The 22060-nt window shown below is 33.8% G+C and overlaps 1 long non-coding RNA gene across 1 annotated transcript in view; it reads left to right on the top strand.

Moving 5' to 3' along the window:
* LOC119507456 overlaps positions 1 to 22060 on the top strand; it is a 70095-nt gene that overhangs the window by 8060 nt on the left and 39975 nt on the right. The window contains exon 2 of the long non-coding RNA XR_005211240.1: positions 10139 to 10234. This is a non-coding gene — a long non-coding RNA (uncharacterized LOC119507456). The remainder of the gene's footprint in view (positions 1 to 10138; positions 10235 to 22060) is intronic.

Here is a 22060-nt window from a genome sequence, read left to right as displayed (position 1 = left end):
GTGGATTGCACTCCCTTTATCCAGTGTATGGATGGATGAGTAGAAAAATGGGGACAAAACCTAAATGAAAAATAGGGTGGTATGGTGGGGAGGTGATTTGGGTGTTCTTTTTTTATTTTTCTTTTTTATTCTGATTCTGATTCTTTCTGGTGTAAGGAAAAAGTTCAAAAATAGATTGTGGTGACGAATGCACAACTCTATGATGGTACTGTGAACAGCTGATTGTACACCACGGATGATAGCATGGTATGTGAATATTTCTCAATAAAACTGAATTAAAGAAAAAATCAAGGAATTTCATTGCTTTCCCTTTTCCATTTTCTACAGTCCACCCATATTCCTAGGCTCTTTGGCCTAGGTCCCATTCCTTCATCTTCAAAGCCAGCAATGTTGCATCTTTCTGAAAATTCCTCTGCAGTCACAATTCCTTCTGGCTCTGTTCTTCCTTCTCCCTCTTTCACTGTGATTACTTGCGCCTACCCAGGTAATCCAGGATAATCTTCCTGTTTTAATGTCAATTGATTAGCAAACTTAATTGTATCTGCTGCCTTAAATCCCCTTTGCAATGAAGCCTAACATAATCACAGATTCCAAGGATTAGCAAGTGTACTTTTTGGGAGGGGGCATGTGCTGGTTTGGAACTGCTATAAGTCCCAGAAAATGCCATGTTGTTTTAATCAATTCTTGTGGGTGCAGACTTGCTGTTGGGTGTGGTCTTTGAATTAGGTTGTTTCCATGGAGTCCTTTACTGGACTCCTTGAAGAGAGCTTAAGGAGCGAGAGGGCTTAGAATGAAAATGCTCCAGGAGAAGCAAGAAGGACCAAGATAAGCTGAGACAGAAGCCCAGAGACATTTTGGAGAAAGCCACAGAAACCAGAAGCTAAACCCAGGAGAGAAGCAGCAGACTCTAGCCATGTGCCTTCCCATGTGACAGAGGAACCACAGATGCCAGAGCTTTTCTTCAGAAAAGGTATCATCCTGTTGACATCTTAATTGGGACATTTTCATGAACTTAGAACTGTAACTTTGTAAACTAATAAACCTCCATTGTAAAAGCCAATCCATCTCAGATATATTGCATTCTGGCAGTTTTAGCAAACTGAAACAGGACATTATTCTGTCTAACACTACTACAACTGCCAAAACCACAGATTTGACAAACAATTCAATCTTTAAATCTGTAATGTCCTCTGTATCCTCCAGGTTATGCTGCCTACCAAAGAAACCCCCCAAATTGAAGTTTATTTCATTCTAATGTCACATGCCATTGCAGGTCAGCTGAGGACATTGCTTCTTCAGTCATCACTCTGTGACTTGTGCTGACAGTGTGCCCATTTTCTCATTCATTGCTTGTTGTCATGGGAGAAAAGTACTGGAGGGTGGTGGGTGGGTGGGGGGTGTTTTCATAACAGGAAGTGAAAATTTGGTCCCAGAATTGACACACATTTTTCTGCATAAAATTAATTTATCAAAACTATTCACAAATCTTCACCCATGGAAAGGCACAAAGATATACAATCTAACCAGATTCTCAGAGAACTGAAAATACCTAGTGTATCTTATTGAATAACATTCTTTTTTTGATTTCTGTAAATCATACTAAAATAAGAAATTTACTTGTTTGTTAGATGATAATGGAAGGACAATGAAAGTGTAATATGAAAATTAAGTACTTCAATTTGTAAATTTCTTATGATTCATACCTATTGTTGAATGAAGAAAAACATTTTTATTAAGTAGAGAAATACTCTAGTTTTCCACAAACCAAATCAAACTGAGAAATAGTGTTCAGTAAGCAAGGAACCCTAAAACAGATGCTTCATAAATGCTTCAGCTAAAAGATAAAAATATCAGTTTATGTTATAATAATGCAATTAATATATGTTAAATATGGTTGTTAGTGTTTTTTTATATAGAAATTTGACTGGCTTGACACATTGGATTCATGGAAAATTTTTGTGGGTAAAATAATTTTGGTAAGTGGGTCCAATTAATTAGGCAAATTGACTTTAATCTAACAATATGATATTGTGCCAAATCTGATTTATTATAGAGAAATTGAAGATGCTTTTTAAAGAAAGATTAGGTTGATAAAATAAAAAATGTATAGTTTGTGGTTAAAAGTACATTTTCTGTTGATGTAGTCTACTGAACCTTATGCTTTGAATTTTCAGTGGATTCAATTCCAGACTTTCGGTTTTGATACCTAGCTTGAGAGATTAGATACCTTGTGTTACTTTCCACATTAAAACAAATAAATTCTTGAAAAAAAAAATAGTAAAAATAGCTAAATAAAAGTAAAGTTTATTTCTAACTTGACAAAAAAGGAAAAAAAAAAGGTCTAAGTTGAGCCTCCCATTGTGGAATCCAGAACTCTGGAAGTAAAATGAGGACCAAAGTCATTTTTTTCATTATGAGGATTCACCCAAAGGGGGTCTGCTGAATGCTGGAGACCTTGAGCTTCTGTCTTGATAACTATCTTAAAAACCATAGAGAACAGGAAATAAATCCCTAGCCACTCCCCACCCCAACCCCCAAAATGGGAAATCTAAGAGAGGTTTCTGCATAAAACTAGGATATTAAAGTACCATATCCCCTGAATAATTATTAATGAGAGAGAAAAACTGTTTTGCTGAAGAGCACAGCAAGAAAACTTGTTAGTTTCTACTCTGGCATTATGTGGAAGAAGACAAATCTCTGGAAACAGTAACCACAAGATGGCTTTCATACAGATTTGTTTTATGAAATCATAATATTTGAGTTCCAAGATCTTGAGGGAATTTAGCAAATGTGACTGGTATAAACAAATGCGTATCCTTTCTGGAGAAATTCAGGCTTCAAAGAATTCCCAAAGATAAAATTTCAGGGGAACTGAGCAGTTCACAGTCAAAATTCACAAAAAATGCAAGAAAATAAGACCCTCTGAGTCAAAACCAAAAAATAGCCCACATTGCTACTGAATTATTAGAAAAAGAATAAAATTTTATAAATATGTATACATATATATTAGTTATATATAATACATATCCATTTGTTGAAATAAATTAATAGAATTCTTCAAAATAGGAGCAGAGAATTAAAATATTTGAAAAAGTGTTTTCTTTTTTTTAGTTCCCTAGGCTGCTCCAGCAAATACCATGAATTGGGTTGTCTTAAACAATGGGTATTTATTAGCTTACAGTTTTTAGGCCAAAAAAATTTCCAAATTAAGTCATCATCAAGATGATGCTTTCTTCCTGAAGACTGACTGCTGGCAATCCTTGGCTCCTCTACCATATAGCAAGATGCATGATAGTATCTCCTAGTTTCTCCTTTGTCTTCCGGGTTCTGATGACCTTCAGCTTCTTGTTTCTGTGGCTTTCTTTCTCTCTCTCTGTACTCATTCCATTTATAAAGGACTCCAGTAAGAGAAGTTAAGACCCATCCTGAATGAGGTGGGTCATATTTTAACTGAAGTAGCCTCATCAAAAGGTCTTACTTACAATGGGCCCATATCCACAGGAATGGATTAGATTTAAGAACATGTTTCCCTGGGGTACATGCACTTTAAAACCACCAGTGTTCAACATATCTTATTTTTTCTTTATTTGTGAAGTTGTGGGTTTATAGAACATGCATGCATGCATAAAATAACAGGGTAGTATATAGGAAACAACATAACTTAAAAAATGAAGACTTTAAAAACTGAAATTTAAAATTAAGGTTTGCATTAGTAAGCAGATTAAAGAAGAAATTTAGAAACTTGGAGGAAGAAATGTAAAATGTGTAAGAGACATTAACAAATACGGAAGACAGAGTAAGAGAAAATAATATAAGTCTCTACAAGGATGTGTTGGAGTCACTTCTCAAAAGCTCATAAGAGCCAGTTGTGCACATCTGTTTCCAACTCTGTGTTCAGTGACAAATGAGCTGATAGCTTGAAATAACAATACATATGGATTGAGAGAATGTTGACTGCATTCATTAAGGAATTCTAAGGTCATTTCAGGGGAAGCTGAGTGATTAAATTAATTAAATTTAGCCTTTGTTTAATTAAATATTTATGTTAAAATTGTTAAAACAACCTCTAAATAATAAAGCAACAAAATCAATCAAATCAATCAAAAGAAGACAAAAATGAAAAAAGAAAAAGAAAGACAAAGGAGTATAAAAATACAAGGCAACTATCTGGAAACTTCTGTGGTGGGAAAAGATTCTTCCTTATAATGAGGGGAATTCCTCAAAATAGGAAGAAAAATTCAGATGCCGAATGGCCAAAAACAAATGGTGAGTGGTCACAATATTTTACTAGCAGCATGGTTGAGGATCATTTTATGTTTTTGAGCCACTCAGATTTCTTTTTCAGTGAATTACCTGCACATAATCCTTCACTCATTTTTCTTTGGGACAATTCATCCTTTTCATATTGAAATGTTTGCATTCTTCATAAATTTTGGATTCTAATAATTAAATCTATTGTATATGTTAAAACCATAAAAAAAATACAAGGCAACTAATAAGATGACAGAAGTAAGTCCATATAATATGATGCAAATGGAGCCTCCTGTTAAAAGCATTAAAAACATATCTCTATTAGTTTCCTGCTCCTGCTACAACAAATTATAAAAACTTGGTGGCTTACAACACAAATTTATCTTACAGTTCTGGAGGTCCGAAGTCCGAAATAGAAGTGACAGGGCTAATATCAAAGTGTTCCTTCCAGAGGCTCCAGAGGGGAATCCGTTGTCTTGTCTTTTCCAGTTTCTAGAGGCTGCCCACATTCCTTTCCTCACACTCTCATTCATCCTCAAAGCCGGCAACCGCATCTCTCCAACCTCTGCTTCTGTCCTTGTATCTCCTTCTCAGACTCTGACTCTCCTGTTCTACAACTTTCACTCGTAAGGACCCTTTGATTACACTGGGGCCACCTAGGTAATCCAGGATAATTTCCCTTTCTCAAAATCCATAAGGTAATCATTGCTGCAAATTCCCTTTTGCTATGTAAGGTAGCATATTCACATGTCCCAGGAATTAGGATGTGGACATCTTTTGGGGTCACTATTCTGCCTAACACAACATCCTGATATATAACATTTATAAGAGACACACCTACAGAAAGAAAGAACATAGTTTCAACCCAAATAAGTATTTAAGTACCATTTCTGCAGAGTTCCCAATTTGAACCTCAGCCTTGACCTTCCTCTAGATTTCTACATTCAACTGTATAGTTAAACTCTTCTCTTCTGGAACTAATAAAAATCTCAAGTTCCATGTCAAAAGTGGAACCCTTTATCCTTCTACTACCCCAATTCTGCCTCCCTCATGCTTTTAGAACCCAATGATTAGCAACTCAATTTACTTATGTACACATGCATGGTTATTTCCTTTCCTTCACCATGCTCCCTTCCCCTACCAGATCCAATCCATCAGCTTGTTCTGTATCTCAAGTTCATCATTGTCTCCTGTTCTTCACTGCCCCAGTTTAACCACTCCCAGCCAAGCCAAAAGAATGTCTGTTTTCTAGACCAGTCATCTCTAATTTTTTATTGCCTACTTCCATTGGAAACATTTCTGGGTACATGCAGAAGTATATTTATACTAATTTATTTGTAACATGCATATATACCATCTCACCAATGTATTTAACACATAAAAAACTAAAAAAAATTTAAATGGTCAGTTACAGAAAAAAAATGTAACATTTTGCTTTATCTGTTAATAGTGTAACATTTTTTCTTTTACTAAAATATTTTATTTAATATTAAATTGTATTGAAAGCAATGTGACTAACCATGCCACATTATTTTAAAAAAATATTTCTCTGTGACTTACTTCGTGTCACTGAGTCAAAGGACTGGTTCTAAGGTCCATTTCTCTTAATACTAAATTTCAGTGCTGTCATGGCTGGAAAACCTACCTCAAAGAGTCATAAGAAATCCAAATAGAAACGTGTTGTTAACTCTGCTTATTAAATCATGACACTCATTTTTTGAATTATTCAATGATTATTCTATCTGAGCTGGTATCAATTAGTTTTCTCGGAAACCAATCAAAAGGTGATGCATTTTTTGAATTTTATCAAATAGATTCAAAATTCACTCAAATGATTTGGAGGAAGATTTTTAAAAAACAGATTAGAGAATTCTGTTTCTATTTTTGTAAGTAAGCCGATAGAAATTTTATATTTCTCTAGTTATCAGGCACACATTATTTTCAACAATAATAATAAAATAATTACCAACTATCTATTTACAATACTCTCTCCACAGTACAAGCATTTCTAAGAGAATTTACTCAGTCATTAATATTAATAATGTTAATATTAAAACATTAAGTTTACATTGAAGGGAAAGATTAAATAAGTTAACTTTTTCAAAAATATCTCTTTGTTAGCTGAGCTAGGGTCAGGTTTGGTTTCAAAGATTGGCAAGAATGACAAGTGGAATCCAACTCAAAGTGTTTTGTTTTTGTTTCACTGTGACATAGCAAATAAGCAGTGCAAAAGTGTTTATGAGAGAAGGTTGCACACAAATCAGTGTACGTGCCTATGCATTGCTCACCAATTCTTCTCTTACCCGTGCCCCAAATTCAATCCTCAGTGCATTTATGTGAGTGAGATATCTACCAGATAGGGTCATCCCAAATTAAGACAATTCTTGCTACACCACAGAACACAGTTATATTCTACCACATTCTTCTTTCACTGCATTATGGAGTGAACAGTAGGGCCTGCAACAGCTTGACATGGTAGCCTACTGTGGACATATAGCAGTCTAGACAAAAAGATAAAGAAGTTTGGAATGCTTGGCATTTTCAAAAATGAAATGCATGACATTTTTAAGTTTAAAAATCTTAAGCCTTATTGCAAAATATTGTAAAGATTCTACTCTTTAGAGAAGGTAGTTCATAAATCCGCTGAGCACATAAGTTTTAGTAGTTCTCCATATGCTAAAAGGTAATAAATGAGTAAGAGTTGGAATAACAATGAGACTTCCGCATTGCAGACATCCTTTTCTTGTCTCAGAATATATTGAACACCACATGTGATTTGTGGTGAGTGCTTGTTGAAAAATCCAACCGAGTATGGTGCTTATATTCATCTGCATATTAAATTTCAGTAAAATATATGACCCTGTGTACTAAAAATCAGTAAAATGTATTTTGTAACTTTCTCTTTAGATAAATATATATGCAAGAATATATGTGTGTACATGTATTTATTATTATTATTATTACCTTCTTTGGCATGGAATCATTTGGCAACCTGGGATCCTTCTGCAACTTGTCTGGGAGCCACATCCTGGTTTGGAGACTTCTGTGCCAGACCACAGCTGTGGCCTTCTCACCAATCTCCCTGCTATGATTCCTGCCTTTTTCCAATGAATTTTTCATACTTCAGGCAGACTGAGGTTTCGCGAATGTGAATCAGATCACTTCACACTCCCACCCTTGCTTAAAACCCTTTGATGATTTCCCATTGTATTTCAAGTTAAATCTGAATATCTCATGATGACCCTCACAAAATTTATCTCACTCCATTTCTTGTCTTGGTGCTTTGTCTGGAAATCTATTTCTCTGGCTCCTCTCATAATTTGCTCTTTCTCAGCCTCCAGGTTGCACCTCAAATGTTGCTTCCTCAGAAAATTATTTTCTAAACATTCTACAACAGTTTCTCCAATGGTATCCCTTCATAATATACATAGAAGTCTCGCTTTACCTATTTGTTTGCATACATATAATCTGAGTCCTTTTACAAAATTTAAAATTTCAGAAAGGCAGAGACATTATCAATATTATTCACTAATATGTTACCAGTATTTAGAATAATACAAAATAGAAGTATTCAAAAAATATTTGTTGATAAAATTCAAAGATTTCACTCTTTGATTATCCCTGCTCTCTGCATTATCATTTCAAGGAAAATTAAAAATTTTGCAGTATGCTATCTTCCTATCGATGACCACAATATATCTCTCATTTATTTGTCTTAATGTCTTTCAGTAGCATTCTATACTTTTTCTACAAAAAGTTTTAAACTCAACTTTTATTTGATCTATGCTGGTTTTTGTTTTTTGTTTTTTTTTTGTTTGCTATTTTAAATTGTGGTCTTCATTTTTGTGTTTTCTGTTTTACTACAATGTAGTTGTAATGTTACTAATCCAGTAGATGGTTTTTTAACAGTGGCACTGTTAACATTTTTTACTGGATAGTTTTTTGCTATGGGGAGTTGTCCTATGCATTGCAGGATGTTTACCAGTATCCCTGGCTAGTCACTAGATGCTACTCACTTGCATATTCATGAGATGCCAGTGACACCCTCCAGGTTGTGGCAACCAAAAATGTTTCCAGACGTTGTCAAATGTTCTCTGGGCAGCAAAATCACCCCCAGCTGAAAACCACTGGTCTAGAGCTAACCAAGTTGTTAAACAATCTTATTTCTAAAAAATTTTTCTATACAATATATTGTTTCCCACATGGACAGATCATCTAAGAACAACAGCTTTTACTTCTTCTGCAATCAATACTTTTGGTCTGTTGTGCTTACCCAAGACTTTCCATAGAAATAATGCAGGTGGGACTACTGCACCATTCCTAGCTTAAATAAAATGTTTATATAACTTCATCTTAGAATATAAAATTTACTCTAGTATTTTTATAGAAAGTGTCAGTTTGAAGAAGTGAACCCCTCTCTTAGTTGTAAAAATTTTTTTCAAAAATAATTTTTGAATTTTATTTACCGAATTTTATCTATCTTTATTTTTTCCTTTTTTCTGTTAACATAGTGATTTATAACAATAGATTTTATTATGCTAAACCAAACTCTCACCCCCAGAAAAAATTCAATTGCTTATCTCTTCCTTTTATACAGTTACATTTAGTTTAATAATACTATATTTATGATTTTTGTATCTATGCTCACAGGTGAGATTAGCCTATAAATTTCTTTTCTTGTGTTACCTTTGTTTAATTTAGGTATCAGGGCATCATAAAATGAGTTGGGGATTATTTCTTCTTTTACTATTTTCTGACAGAGTTTGTATGTAATTTATAATTTTGTATAAAAAATAGAATGGCGTATCTCTTGAATATTTGCTAAAGTTTGCTTGTAAATCCAGCTATGCTCGGTATTTACTTAATGGGAAGCTATTTAACTACTGTTTAATTTATTTAATGATTCTAAACTTTAAAAGAAAAAAAATGTCTACCCATAGTCAAGAGTGAGGCTGGTAAATATCTCCAATGACTTTCTCTGTGGGTGGATTATATTTTCTAGTTCAACTATTGAGCCTGTTGGTTTGTCACCTAGACATTTTCTGAGGGTTCTTCAATTCAGCCTCCCTCCTAGCTTAGGCAAAAGGCTAAAAGTAGCATAGTTGTCTCCATCCCCATTATCCCTTTGGATTAGGACTTTTTTGGTCCTACTTAATAACTACAATCCAATCAAAGTTTGTGGTGGGTTGAGTCTGTATTGCAGACCATTAATTCATTCCCATTTCTAGGGCATGACCATTCTTCTTGACCTCAACCTTGCAGGGCACTAAGAGCCTCAGTTCTGCCTTTCAGAAGTTTTTGGCTCAGCTCTTTAGTATCTTATACTGTATATACAGCTTCAAAATTCAGCAAATATCTTGATAAAGAGATGTGTCACACGTTTGAGCCCCATCCAGTCACCAATTTTATCACCATAGCCCTGAGAGAATGCCAGGATCTGTGCTGATTTTTCTGTTCCTCTAAAACAGCTTTCTGTTAGAGACCAAACCTAGATTCTTAGTCTCTAGATCAACCCAGAATTCAGGAATTGCCTAGGGGGAAAAGTGGTTATATCTTCTCAGAATCAATTCACCACTCCTTCTGGGACTTGCATCTCTTCTCTATTTATTTTAAACTCCCTACCTTCTCATACCTGTCACCATGGATTTGTGTTTTGAAAAACACCACTGGACTTTGTGAGAATTTTCTCTGCCTTTCAGAAGCTTTCTACCCAACATATTAGCCTTCTGTGTAGCTTAGAATACAGAAAATATCTTGTGGGGAAAACAAACCAAAACCAAAACCAAACAAAACAAAAAAACATGCATGCATCTGAGGACACTCCAGTTTGCCACTCCTACCCCCAAGTGACCACTAAAAGCTTTGTTGGTTTCTCTTCCTCCTGCAGAGACTCTGCTTGCCTCAAGCCAAGCATAATCTTTTATCTCAGGACAGAAGACGCAATTGTGACCTCACTTCGGAATGAATCTTCCCTCTCTGGAATGTGAGTCCATCTGGTCCTGAATCCTTTTCTCTGTGTACTTTTATCTCTCTGATAATTTTAAGTCTTTTGTAATTAAAAAAGATATTTTTAACTGTTTTCAGCAGGATGCTGTCACATCCTACCATTAAATATCAGAAAGAACATTTAATTATTAATATTATTCTTTAAATGTACATATAATTTATGTGTACTTTTGCTTTTGAAATATCATAAAACATTAAGTAAACAAAGGATTTATCAAATACTCAAGACTATGGAAGAACATAAAAGAAGAAAAAACCACACTCAATCTGTTGATAAAGCAAAGCTGAGGTTGTTGATTACTGAAATAGAGGAAGCTGCTAATTTAACAGAATTTTAGTGGCTTCTTGGGATTAGAAGAACAATGACAAGATATTCATAAAGTTTTGGAGTCTGGTTTAAGGCAGATCTTTTAATGCAGTTGTGTAATTGAAATCGGGAAAAGTTTGTGACTTAATGGTGGGATTGGCATACAGAATGAAGCAAAGTATTTTTAATGTAATGTTCTGAAGAAGTCTTGAAGAATAAACATTGCTTTAAACTTTTTGGCAAACTATTGTTCTGGGAATGGTCCCTGATGACAGTGAGTTCTATTATCAGATAAATGAATTTTTCAGGACATTCCTGGAACAAACAATAATATTTATGTTTCTGGGCTGATGTTTTCTGGAATAATAAACTCATATTAATTAAGACAGCTGAACATTAAAGTCATATAAATGAAGACATTCTTGGCCCTTAATCTAATTAAGATGTGTGGCTGCTTACAACCTCCAAGGAGGAAATCCCATGGTGACATTCCAAAGAACTATTTTTGCAAGATGATGACAATAATTTAAGGATAAATCTTTAAGAAAGAGGGCAATTTTATTTTCAAGAATTTTGGCAATATAGGGGAAGGAAACAGATAACAGCATGATGCTAAAAAAGTTCAAAGAAGTTTTCGTTGCTTGCTTTAGTTTGGGATCCTAGCTCCTCTAGAATTTGCATTTGTGCTTTATATTAAGGACATGCTAAAATAGAATTTTGGATTGACTGAGGGCAATTCCTTCCTGACGGGACATATAACGAGTCTCTTGGAATACCAGTGAACCTTCACCCCACATTCATTTAGAGTAGATATTGGCATTTCAGGATCACTTACCATATCTTCCTTAAACAACAACAAAATGTCACCACTGAGTTTGTAGAGTTGGGGATCATGAGAAGGCAAGTGGAGAACCGACCAGAAACATGGGCTGCATGCTTTTGGTGGTTTAGTGGCACTTCCTGTGGTCCTGGGATGGGTGTGGAACTGAAGATAAAAGACCCTTTGTTTTTCAGTGGTTTTAAAGTAAAACTTGTCAAAGAGTCACATGTGTTTCTGAAAGGCAAAAAGAGAGGCCTTGAGGTTTCCAACAGGGAACTGATTCTGACTCACAACTCCTGGTTGGCAGCTTCCCTGGAAGATGTATTGCCGTGGGAACTAAAAGAACTGAATGCAAAAAGCTGAAATTTGAAAACTCTTGGTCAAGTTTAACAGTGAAGGAGTAAAATCATTCTCTCTGGGGGAAGAATCCTTTTAATGTGTGCTAGTAGCTGGACAAAGGTTACTGGCTCACAGAATGGCGATTCCTTAGTTTCCAGAGCAGAATTAAAGCACCCCAGGGGCTGTCAAAGACAAACTACCTGGATATATAAAGAAAATGTTAAAATTTTCTATTTATTTTTATTTAAAAAATTACAAAACCACTAAGTTGTTAAAGTTTTAATGCAGTAATTGACATGGCAACTTTTCTCAGGTCTTATTTCACATCAATTACTGCATTTATAATGGAAGGTTTGAGAGAAGAGTGGGGTTTCCACAACGCAGAAGAGCTGAAAGATGTACCCTCATGGGTACTGTGAAGCATTTTATGTACAGTTCTGTAATTAAATGAATTTACCACTCACTTCATCTGATTTTAACCAAACAAACCTGAATAAAATAGACAAGTGGGTTACAAAAGTTTTCCATAAAAAAATCAGTTGAAGATTATCCCAATGATTTAAACACAGGCAGACAAGTGCTGACAGTTTACAGTTTACTGCTCCGAGCATTCTTCATCAACCTCATTCTAAGGTAAAACATTTATGATATAACCATATCAGACATGAAGTTACTCAAAATAATTCAAATTTATCAGGAATATTATTGAAGAAGATTTAGACACACTGGCATTAAATATGTATTTCCCTTTGAGATATTAGTTATTGATAATATTAAGTCACTGTTATAAGGAAGACATCTTATTAATTTATATCTGTATGAATTCTTTACTAAATATACACTATATTAATATGGAAGTTAATACATACAGTACCCTCTATATGTTAGTAAATATATACATATATATAAACAATATGAAAATTTGTTAGAATCGTGATCTAAAAGTGTGCAGAACAAGTTAAAAAATGTAGCCACAATTTAGAAAAGCATAAAATCTCTCATTTCCACACAAACATTTTCAGGCTGCAAATAATCATTTTCAGGTTTATTAAAGAGAGATTCAAAAGCAGGAGAAATACTGGTAGTTTTCATAAATAAGAAATGAATGTAGATCACTGAAGTTCTCATAGTCATTATCAATAGCCAAACAGGTGACATCATCCTGAAATTTAGCTCATTTGAAAAGTTTTCTTTGGACTATAAAGCCCATTTTACAGTCACACTTTATGGCAATGAGAAGAAAAGAAGGTGAGCTGATTAACTTCAAGATCACTTAGGTGTGGAAAGCTACTTCCCCTTTCAAATATATCAACTGCAATATTCAGGGATGCTGAAAGCTTCCAGATTAGTAGTACACACTGGGCAATGGAATCAAAGTCATAACTTACAGTATTACTTTTGATTAGGATGTTACTGGATTTCATATGTTTTGCATATACTAGCCACAGACACAGATAATAGGTATAATCAATACAATTTCACCACCACCCTCAGCAAAAAAAAAACAAGAGAAGTTGGGATATTGCAATATTTCCAAAGTCTTACATATATATGGCATGGTTAGGATTTGAAATTAGCCTCTCTACCTTCAACCTTCATAAATTTTAATCCCAGCATTGCTCAAACTATCATTCCAAGACCCAAGGAAAATCAGGAAATTCTTCCATGTTGGTGCTAGGTAGTAAGCTCATTATAATTAACTTGATTTTACTCTCTGATAATTTCTACGGGCATAATTCTGTTTAAAATTAGATTATAATTTTCCCATCACAAAGCTGAAATCAGGGGTTCATTCTGTTTCCCACAGTGTATGGTAACCCAATTCTTCATGAGTCTTACTCCTCCTGTATGTTCTGGATACAGTCTCTTTGAAGAAATTAGATGAATGTGTAAAAAAGTGTTTGCTGGGCACAGATTTCTCAGTATTTAGGAACAACTGAGAACTAAGACTTGTTGATAAGAAAATGAATAATGCATCCATTTCTAATGAGATTTTCCAAGCAAAACAAATGTAATTTCAGAAGAAAGAAATGCCACTTAAATTGTTTTTATCATAGAATAAACCAAACCTTACCAAAATGTTCATTATTGAAGTATACATACACTCCACTTCTTTATACTGTACTTACATAACATGTTCTGATTGCCACTCATAAGAAAATTATGACTATTTTCTCTTCTGTCTATTGACAGACTTCTTGGATTAAATTCAGTGGGACAATAAAGGTAAAAAATGGGGCAAATGTTTAAAAATACTTTCTAAATAATGAAACCCAATTTAGAAAAGTATAAAATCTCTCATTCCCATGCAAACATTTTTAGGCAGCAAATGTATACTAAAACTGCTTATTTTAGAAGGATTCATTAAAGAAGGGGGAAAATTTCTGGCAGTTTTCAAAGATTAAAAAATGGATATAAATCTTTAAGCTATGTTCCTGCAAAGTCATTAAATGTAACAACACAGGTGACTGCATCATCCAGAAATTGAGTTCATTTGCAAGTTTTCAATAAAATGTTTCTTTATATAAATCTTTACATTCTCTTTAAAATTAATATCAGAGCAACGATCTGCTTTTACCAGATTATCTTTTAAAACGGGAGACAGAGCAAATCAGTGAACGAGGTTACATTACTAATTAGCATACCGTCTCCACTACCTATACTACACTACAAAAAATGTGGCTTCCATTTTATCACATAGATGAAACAGTTATCTTTCAGGGTTTGAAATTTCTGTGATCTTTATGCTTAATAAGCTCAGTAAAAGGCATTCAAATCACATCACTTTTGTCTTGCAAGTTAAATTGGGAAATATTGCATTCTCTGAGATGATAAACTCTGCAGAAGATAAATTATCATGAGAAATAGTTTTAATTGATTTACCATAATAAAAGTTATGTGACTTTGAAGTGCAAATGACACATTAAAATGAGTCTACAGTATGTTGATAATAAAGTGGCTTCTTTGTTAATAGAATTACTGACACTGCAAATGCTTTCAGGAGCGATGTCTTCTGTTAATCAAGAGGCATCAATGTGAAATGAATATGCTGTTTATTTAAATCCCAGCCCAGCTTTCTTAGTTCTTGCTTTAGAGTAGTTCCATACCAAGGTTCTGAATATTAGAGAATCTGGTCACCACCATAGTCAGTAGTATTTTATCTGTTCTACTTTTTTTCTGAACATTTTGACTCCCTGCCCGAATTCTCCCTGAATATATAAATCTGAAAGACTATATCAAAAGTGATAAAGTCTGCAATGAAGATCAAGTCTAGATGCTGATATACATGTTAACTAGTAAAAATTTTTCTCACATATAAACCTTAACAATGTATCTTCCAATAGTTTAGGAAGAGTTAAATTTAAATGAAATTACTAAAGATTTTAGATTTTGAAGAGTAGGAATAAAAAGTTCAAATTTACAGTAGAGTTCAGTGCAATAATTTTGGTTAGAGTAACCACATTTCATAATACTTGACTTTTCTTCAATCACCACTTTGAAAAAAATCTTTCTAGCCAAACTTTAGGAATAATTTAAAGATTACTACTGTTTGATCTATTTGCCAGTTGTCTTATTTTCTCCTCAGCTGCTAAGACAAATACCATACAATGGGTTGGCTTAACAACAGGAACTTATTGGCTTACATTTTTAAAGCTAAGAGAAGTCCAAAAGCGAGGCATCAGCAAGGAGACACTTTCTCCCCGAAGACTATGGCATTCTGTTCTTTGGGTCTTTAGCTTTTTATCCCACGACATTGCACATGGCTATGGGCTCTTTTCATCTGGGTTCTTTTGACTTCCACCTTCCTGCTTTCATGTCACTTTTTCTCTATGGCCTCCTCTATAAGGCCTCTCCAATATTAGAATTAGGACCCATCCTGATTCAGTTGGGCCACACCTTAACTAAAAATAATATCGTCAAAAGGTCCTATTTACAATGGGTTCACAACCACAGGAATGAATTAAGATTAAGAGCATACTTTCTTGGGGTACATGATTCAATCTACCATACCAATCATTGTAGTAATCAAACAACTAATCGGTTATCAATACAATTCTATTTAATCAGTGGCAGTGTAGAGAATAATGTTTAGTACTCTGGATCTCTGTTTTGTAACTGAAAAGCAAATTAAACACTCATGCCATTCTCACATTCCTAGAAATGTGGACTGATTTTGGCTAGGAAGGTTGTGGTGGTTTGGGGCTATGTACCCCAGAAACAACCATTCTTAAACTTAATCATTCCTGCGGGTGGAACTCTTGTAAAAAGGACATTTGAATGAGGTTACTTTACTTAAGGTGTGGCCCAGTTAAATCAAGAATGGGTCTTAATCTTATTACTGAAGGCCTTATAGGGAAGGTCACAGACAGAAAACGCCAGAGGGAGCTGCCAAAAGCTAAAAGCTAAATGTCAATGGAGCCTGGAAGAGAAGGGAGAAGCCAGGAGAGGCCTCCATGTGCATTGCCATGCGACAAAAAAGTCAAGGACCAAGGGTCATTTGCAGACAGCCCCAGAATGCCATGGTCTTCAGGGAGAAAGCATTATCTTCATGATGTCTTGATCCTTTTTTTAATTCAGTTTTATTGAGATATATTCACATACTATACAGTCATCCATGGTGTACAATCAACTGTTCACAGTGACATCTTATAGTTGTGCATTCATCACCCCAATCTATTTTTGGACATTTTCCTTATACCAGAAAGAATCAGAATAAGAATAAAGAATAAAAATAAAAAAGAACACCCAAGTCATCCCCCCATCCCACCCAATTTTTCATTTAGTTTTTGTCCCGATTTTTCTACTCATCCATCCATACACTGGATAAAGGGAGTGCGATCCACAAGGTTTTCACAATCACACTGTCACAATCACCACTGACTGTGGTGATAAATGTACAACTATATGATGATACTGCGAACAACTGATTGTGCACTGTGGATAATTGTATGTTATGTGAATATATCTATATAAAATAGTAGGAAAAAATATAAAAGGGGTAAAAGTACTGGAGAAATCATGGAGAGAGAGATGTACCTATTTACTGTTGATGGCTTGATTTTTGACTTCTCCTAGCCTCAAAACTGTGAGGCCATAAATTTCTGTTGTTTAAGCAAACCTATCACATGGTATCTACTTTAACAAAGAGGAAACTAAAACAGAGGTGTGGAGTGAGGTGTGACAGGAACACAAAACCACATTGTGGCTGTTTTGATGCTAGACTCTGTAAGTGGTTACTCAAGCAACCTAGAATGTGCAGAATGAAGCACCAGTTTATTTTCTCAAGGAAATTCTGTGGAAGAATCATGCAGTGATAAAAACAGAGTAAGTATCTATGGAATTATAAATGTGGGTCATAAAATCCAGTATTGATTGTTTAATACGTATCTCTAACTGACATTCATGTAATCTTAGGTCTCATCTGTTAATATAAACTATTTTATTTACTGAATACTTTACTCAAATTTAGCATAAAGTATCCACAATCTTATTTTAAACAAATGAATAATAAATTATAAGCCCCTATGTTTTAAAGATCTAATAGCAAACAGGGGTAAAAATACAAGTTTTGTAAGTAACACTGTTAACCAAGTTAATAATTTGACTTATGTGAATAGATTCTAAGAGAAATAAACCTGGATGAAAAAAGTAAAGCTTATGTGATAAAAGTAAAATAGCTACAAAGGAAAACCATCTCTAAAATGTGCTATTTTTACAGTGATCTGTAAAGACTAAGTAACAATAATTTTATTACAGCAATTTTAAAACCAAGTAGTATTACCCTCAGGAATATAAAATTCAACCAAAAAAGGGAGCAAACTTCAAAAGCAAGAAAAAGTGAATATTTGGTATTTCGAGTTACAGAAATCATTTCTAAAATTATTATTGTTTGACTTTTAAAAAAAATTGTTAATCTATTTTGTTGGTAATTCTACTATCTAGGCGAGGATATATAAAAGTTTATTCCTTGAAAGTTATTATTTTATCCCAGAAAATACTGAGTTGTGATTAAAATTGTAGAGACAAACATCAGAAGTTCTCTAGTGTGCATTCATTTACCAATTTGCACCAGTCATGCATTCTTTATCCTTTCAACCTGGAAAGCTTCTATCTGATTTTTTAGTGGCTGTTTAAACAAAAATAGATGTTTATCTCTTTAAAATTTTGCCAGGAAGCTGTCACTTTCCCATTTACTCAAGCTATGTTGTGACAGAATGTGTCAGCTTCTCACACAAATGAAAAGAGATATAGACCTGTATTTACTTTAGCTGAAAAATAAGTAGTCATCAATTCAGAGAAAAGTGTTTTCCCATCTGAAAAGATGAAGTAAATAGGAGTGTTTGAAAGAAGCAAGTATTTCCTAATGCTTAAAAGGCAGATGTAAACCAAACATACAGCTCTGATTCATTTTGCTTATCATCCTGAAAGTGGATAATCTCATGGTATGTAGAAGTTGGTACTTCACTCGTGCCTTTTGCAGTACATGATTTTGTTTGTAAAATGATAAATGTTTATGAGGTTAACCTACTACACATTCTCTCCTATGCAGGCTAAAAGCTTCAGAAATTTAAATGGAGGCAAGACAAAAATTCATCTTTAAGAAACAGTTTTTGGAATGATGCTAAATTCAAAAGAAACATTTGGTAGAGAGTGAGCCAAACCTTTATACTTTATTAGAGCATTTGAATTGATAGTAATGATTTCACTTCACAATGAACATTACATACATATATTTCAGTAAAATTGTGTACTTTAATTAAAATATTAAGTCTTTTATTTTTGTTTAGAATTTCTTTGGATAAAAATCAACTAATAATATTACTATGCATTAAAATTACCAGCATAGGCCCCAAACAGAAGAAGATGTATAGATAGACTTCTGGTCAAAAGTTATTAAAATACTGCAATTACATTGAAACAACCAATCTGTAATAGATTGGAGGGCAGCTTAGCCCCGGGGAAGAACAGGACTTTAAAGTCAGGTATTTCTTCATATAACCACTTACCTCTGACTAGATGTTTGATGGCTGTAGAATACTCAAACACAAGATACTTAAATTCTTTACTCATTTCTTCATCCATTAAATGAAAAAAATGAAATCTATTTAATAATGTTTGTGTGAAATTGTACGAGTCTAAGAGACTATTTTTTATATTAAAAAATATGAATTTGAAAATTACAGATCTATTTTTTTCAAATAAGTTTTCATTTTAATTGAAAATGCAGTAAGATTTCAGAGGGACAACTTGAAAATCTAAATTTCTCTTTGTTCCCATCAAGGAAGGAAGGAAGGAAGGAGGGAGGGAGGGAGGGAGAGAGAGAGAGAGGGAAGAAGCAAACAGAAAGTAAAAAGAAAACAGTCTTTATAGAACAATCATTTTCCAAAATGGCATACATGAATTTTAGGTGTACGCAGAAGTAATTTACATTTCAATATCAAACAAAAAATTAATATTAGCATAAAATATTGTTCATATGGATAACATGAATAATAATGCTTCATATATCTCAGATTGCTAAATAGTTCTAGTGCTCATATTTTTATGTTCATAATCTCATTGGCACCGTATCATAATACTGTTCTTGTGTCTTAATGAGGAAAATTACAGAAATATTAAATATATAAATAGAACCTTACGATTAAATGAAAGCTGAATGAACTCTTGATACATAACATGAATAAAGTTCTGTAATGGTTAAAATGATAAAATAATTCATTTATAGTTAACACATAGCATATAGTGTTATAGGCATGTGAAACTCCACTCTGTAAGAGTTATACATAGTCATATTTTGAATGAGTTGTAATTTCAAACTCAAATACTTTTTTCATTCAGTTAATTTTACTCCTCTGATTTTATTATTTTGTTCTTTTGCTTGTATTTAGATTATCCTTCATTAATTTTATTTACATTTTCATTAAATTTATGCATATAGCTCTTCAACACTTACAAAGACAAAAAAAAAAAAAAAAAAAAAAAAACAAACCTGCCACCTCACACACATTTTTCCCTACTTGGAAGCAACCAATTTCAGCATTTGTACCTTTTTTTCCATGTCTCTAAAAAATAGAGTATATTGCTTATTTTTAATTTCATAATTTTAATTATTCCCTGTTGCCTTCTACTATGGAAAATGAGAATTCAGCTTCTGTACATACCCTCACCCCAACACTTCTCATTCATAGACTTGTCAGATCTATCAAATTAAAATATAGGAAACACAGTTAAATTTGAATTTCAGATATAAAAACAATTTTTTTTTTTAAAATATTAGAAGGTCCTAAATACTGCCTGCTTATACTAAAGCTAAAAGGGAAAGCTTCACTGGGTAGGTAGATTTGTGAATTTGTTGCTTTTTTAACTGAATGTATTTCCAATCTGTGCACACTTAGGCAGCAGAATTCTAACACTTATCTGTTTGAGGTATAAAAGACAGAGACTAAGACAGGCAGAGAAGCTGGAAATTTGTCATGCATCCCACAGAAACCAAGAGAATACAGAGGGTGAATCCCAAATCATATGTAAAAAATCTGCATACAAAAATCTGTGTAAAAATCCTGGTTACAATACCTATGCACAAATACTTGGCTGACCACCAAACTGTGAAGTTACAGGGGAGAATTCTAGGAGGTCACAGTAAGTAAGCAGCAGGCCAGAAGTGAACAGAGATGTCATCTACTGCACATCATGGAGGAAAATAGAATTTATGGTTTGAATCCAGGAAGTCTAATGCCTACCAAAATGAAAAAAGTCTATGAATCCTATGAAAAGTATAACAGAATCTGGAGTCACTGTAATTTATCTACAATGTCTACTTTTCAACCAAAAATTTACAGACATGCAAAGAAACAGATAAGTGTGTCCTATCATAAGGGTAAAAGATAGTCTGCAGAAACTGACTACATGGGCACTCAGACGTTGGGTATAGTGGGTCAAACAATTCTCAACTCATTTTATGAGGCTACTATCTCTCTAATGTTAAAACCAGAAAGAGTCATTACAAAAAAGGGAAATAGAAAACTGCAGACTAATTCTTGAACATAGATGCAAAAGCCCTTAGCAAAAAGTGAGAAAATTATATCAAGCAATATAAAAGAGATCATGCATCATAATCAAGTAATTCTATTCCAGGAATGCAAGATTAACATTCACCTATAAGATTTATTCCTATAAACTGAATAAAGAGAAACAACCATATGACAAAATTTAAAAATTATTCATTAAAAAAACAACTCTCAGTCTTCTAGAAACAGAAGTCTTAAATTTGATTTTCAAAAATCAATATAATTAATTTTATGATTTAGTTCAATAAAACTTATGATGAAAAAAATAGATGAAAAATATCACAGCTAACATCATAATTAATGGTGAAAGACGGTGTTTTAGTTTTGAAGCTGCTAAAACAAATTTCATACAATGAGCTGCCTTAACAACAGGAATTTATTGGCTCATGGTTGCTGAAGCTTGGGCTGGCAATCTTTGGGGTTCTTTGGCCTTCCTGTCACATGACAATGTCCTCTTATTTCTCTTAAGGGTTCTTTGACTTCCAGCTTCTTGCTTGTGTGTGATATTTTCCCTGTGGCCTTCTCTAGAAGACCTCAAGTTATAGGATTAAGACCTTTTATTTTAGTTGACTAGGCTGCTCAAGAAAATATGATGAAATGGGTTGGCTTAAATAATGGGAATTTCTTAGCTTATAGTTTTGAGGCTAAAAGAAAGTTCCAAATCTAGGTGTCATCAAGGTGTGATGCTTTCTTCTTGAAGACTGTTTTGGGGTTAGCTGGCTGTGATACTTGGCTCCTCTGTCACATGGTAAGGCACATGGCAGTGTCTACTGCTCTTTCTTCCTTTTATGGGTTCCGTTGGTATAGCTTCTTGCTTCCTGTAGCTTTCTTTCTCTCTGTCTGAATTTCATGCTCTTATAAAGGACTCCAGTAATAGATTTAAGATCTATCCTAATTGAGGTGAGACACACCTTAACTGACGTAACCTCATCAAAAATCTTCTTTAAAATGGAGTATATACAGCTTCAACCCACCCCACCTATACTGGTTCAATTGTCCACACTTTAACTAAAAACAATATCTTCAAAAGATCCTGTTTACAATGAGTTCACAACCTCAGTAATGGATTAAGATTAAGAACATGTTTTTCTGGGGTACATAATTTAGCTTACCTCAGATAGAATTTATTAACCTTAAAACTGGAGAAGGCATAGATACCTGCTCTCATTAATTCTATTGAAATTGCACTGGAAATCATAGCTTTTTAATGAGCCAAAAAAGAAAAGAAAGAAATGAAAAAAAAATACAAAAAGAGTAATGAAGCAAAAT

The sequence above is a fragment of the Choloepus didactylus genome, chromosome 12 (genome assembly GCF_015220235.1).
Source record: "Choloepus didactylus isolate mChoDid1 chromosome 12, mChoDid1.pri, whole genome shotgun sequence".
In the NCBI taxonomy this organism is placed as follows: Eukaryota; Metazoa; Chordata; class Mammalia; order Pilosa; family Megalonychidae; genus Choloepus; species Choloepus didactylus.
The sequence above is the reverse complement of the archived record's forward strand: the minus strand, read 5'-3'. Positions and strand labels throughout refer to the sequence as shown.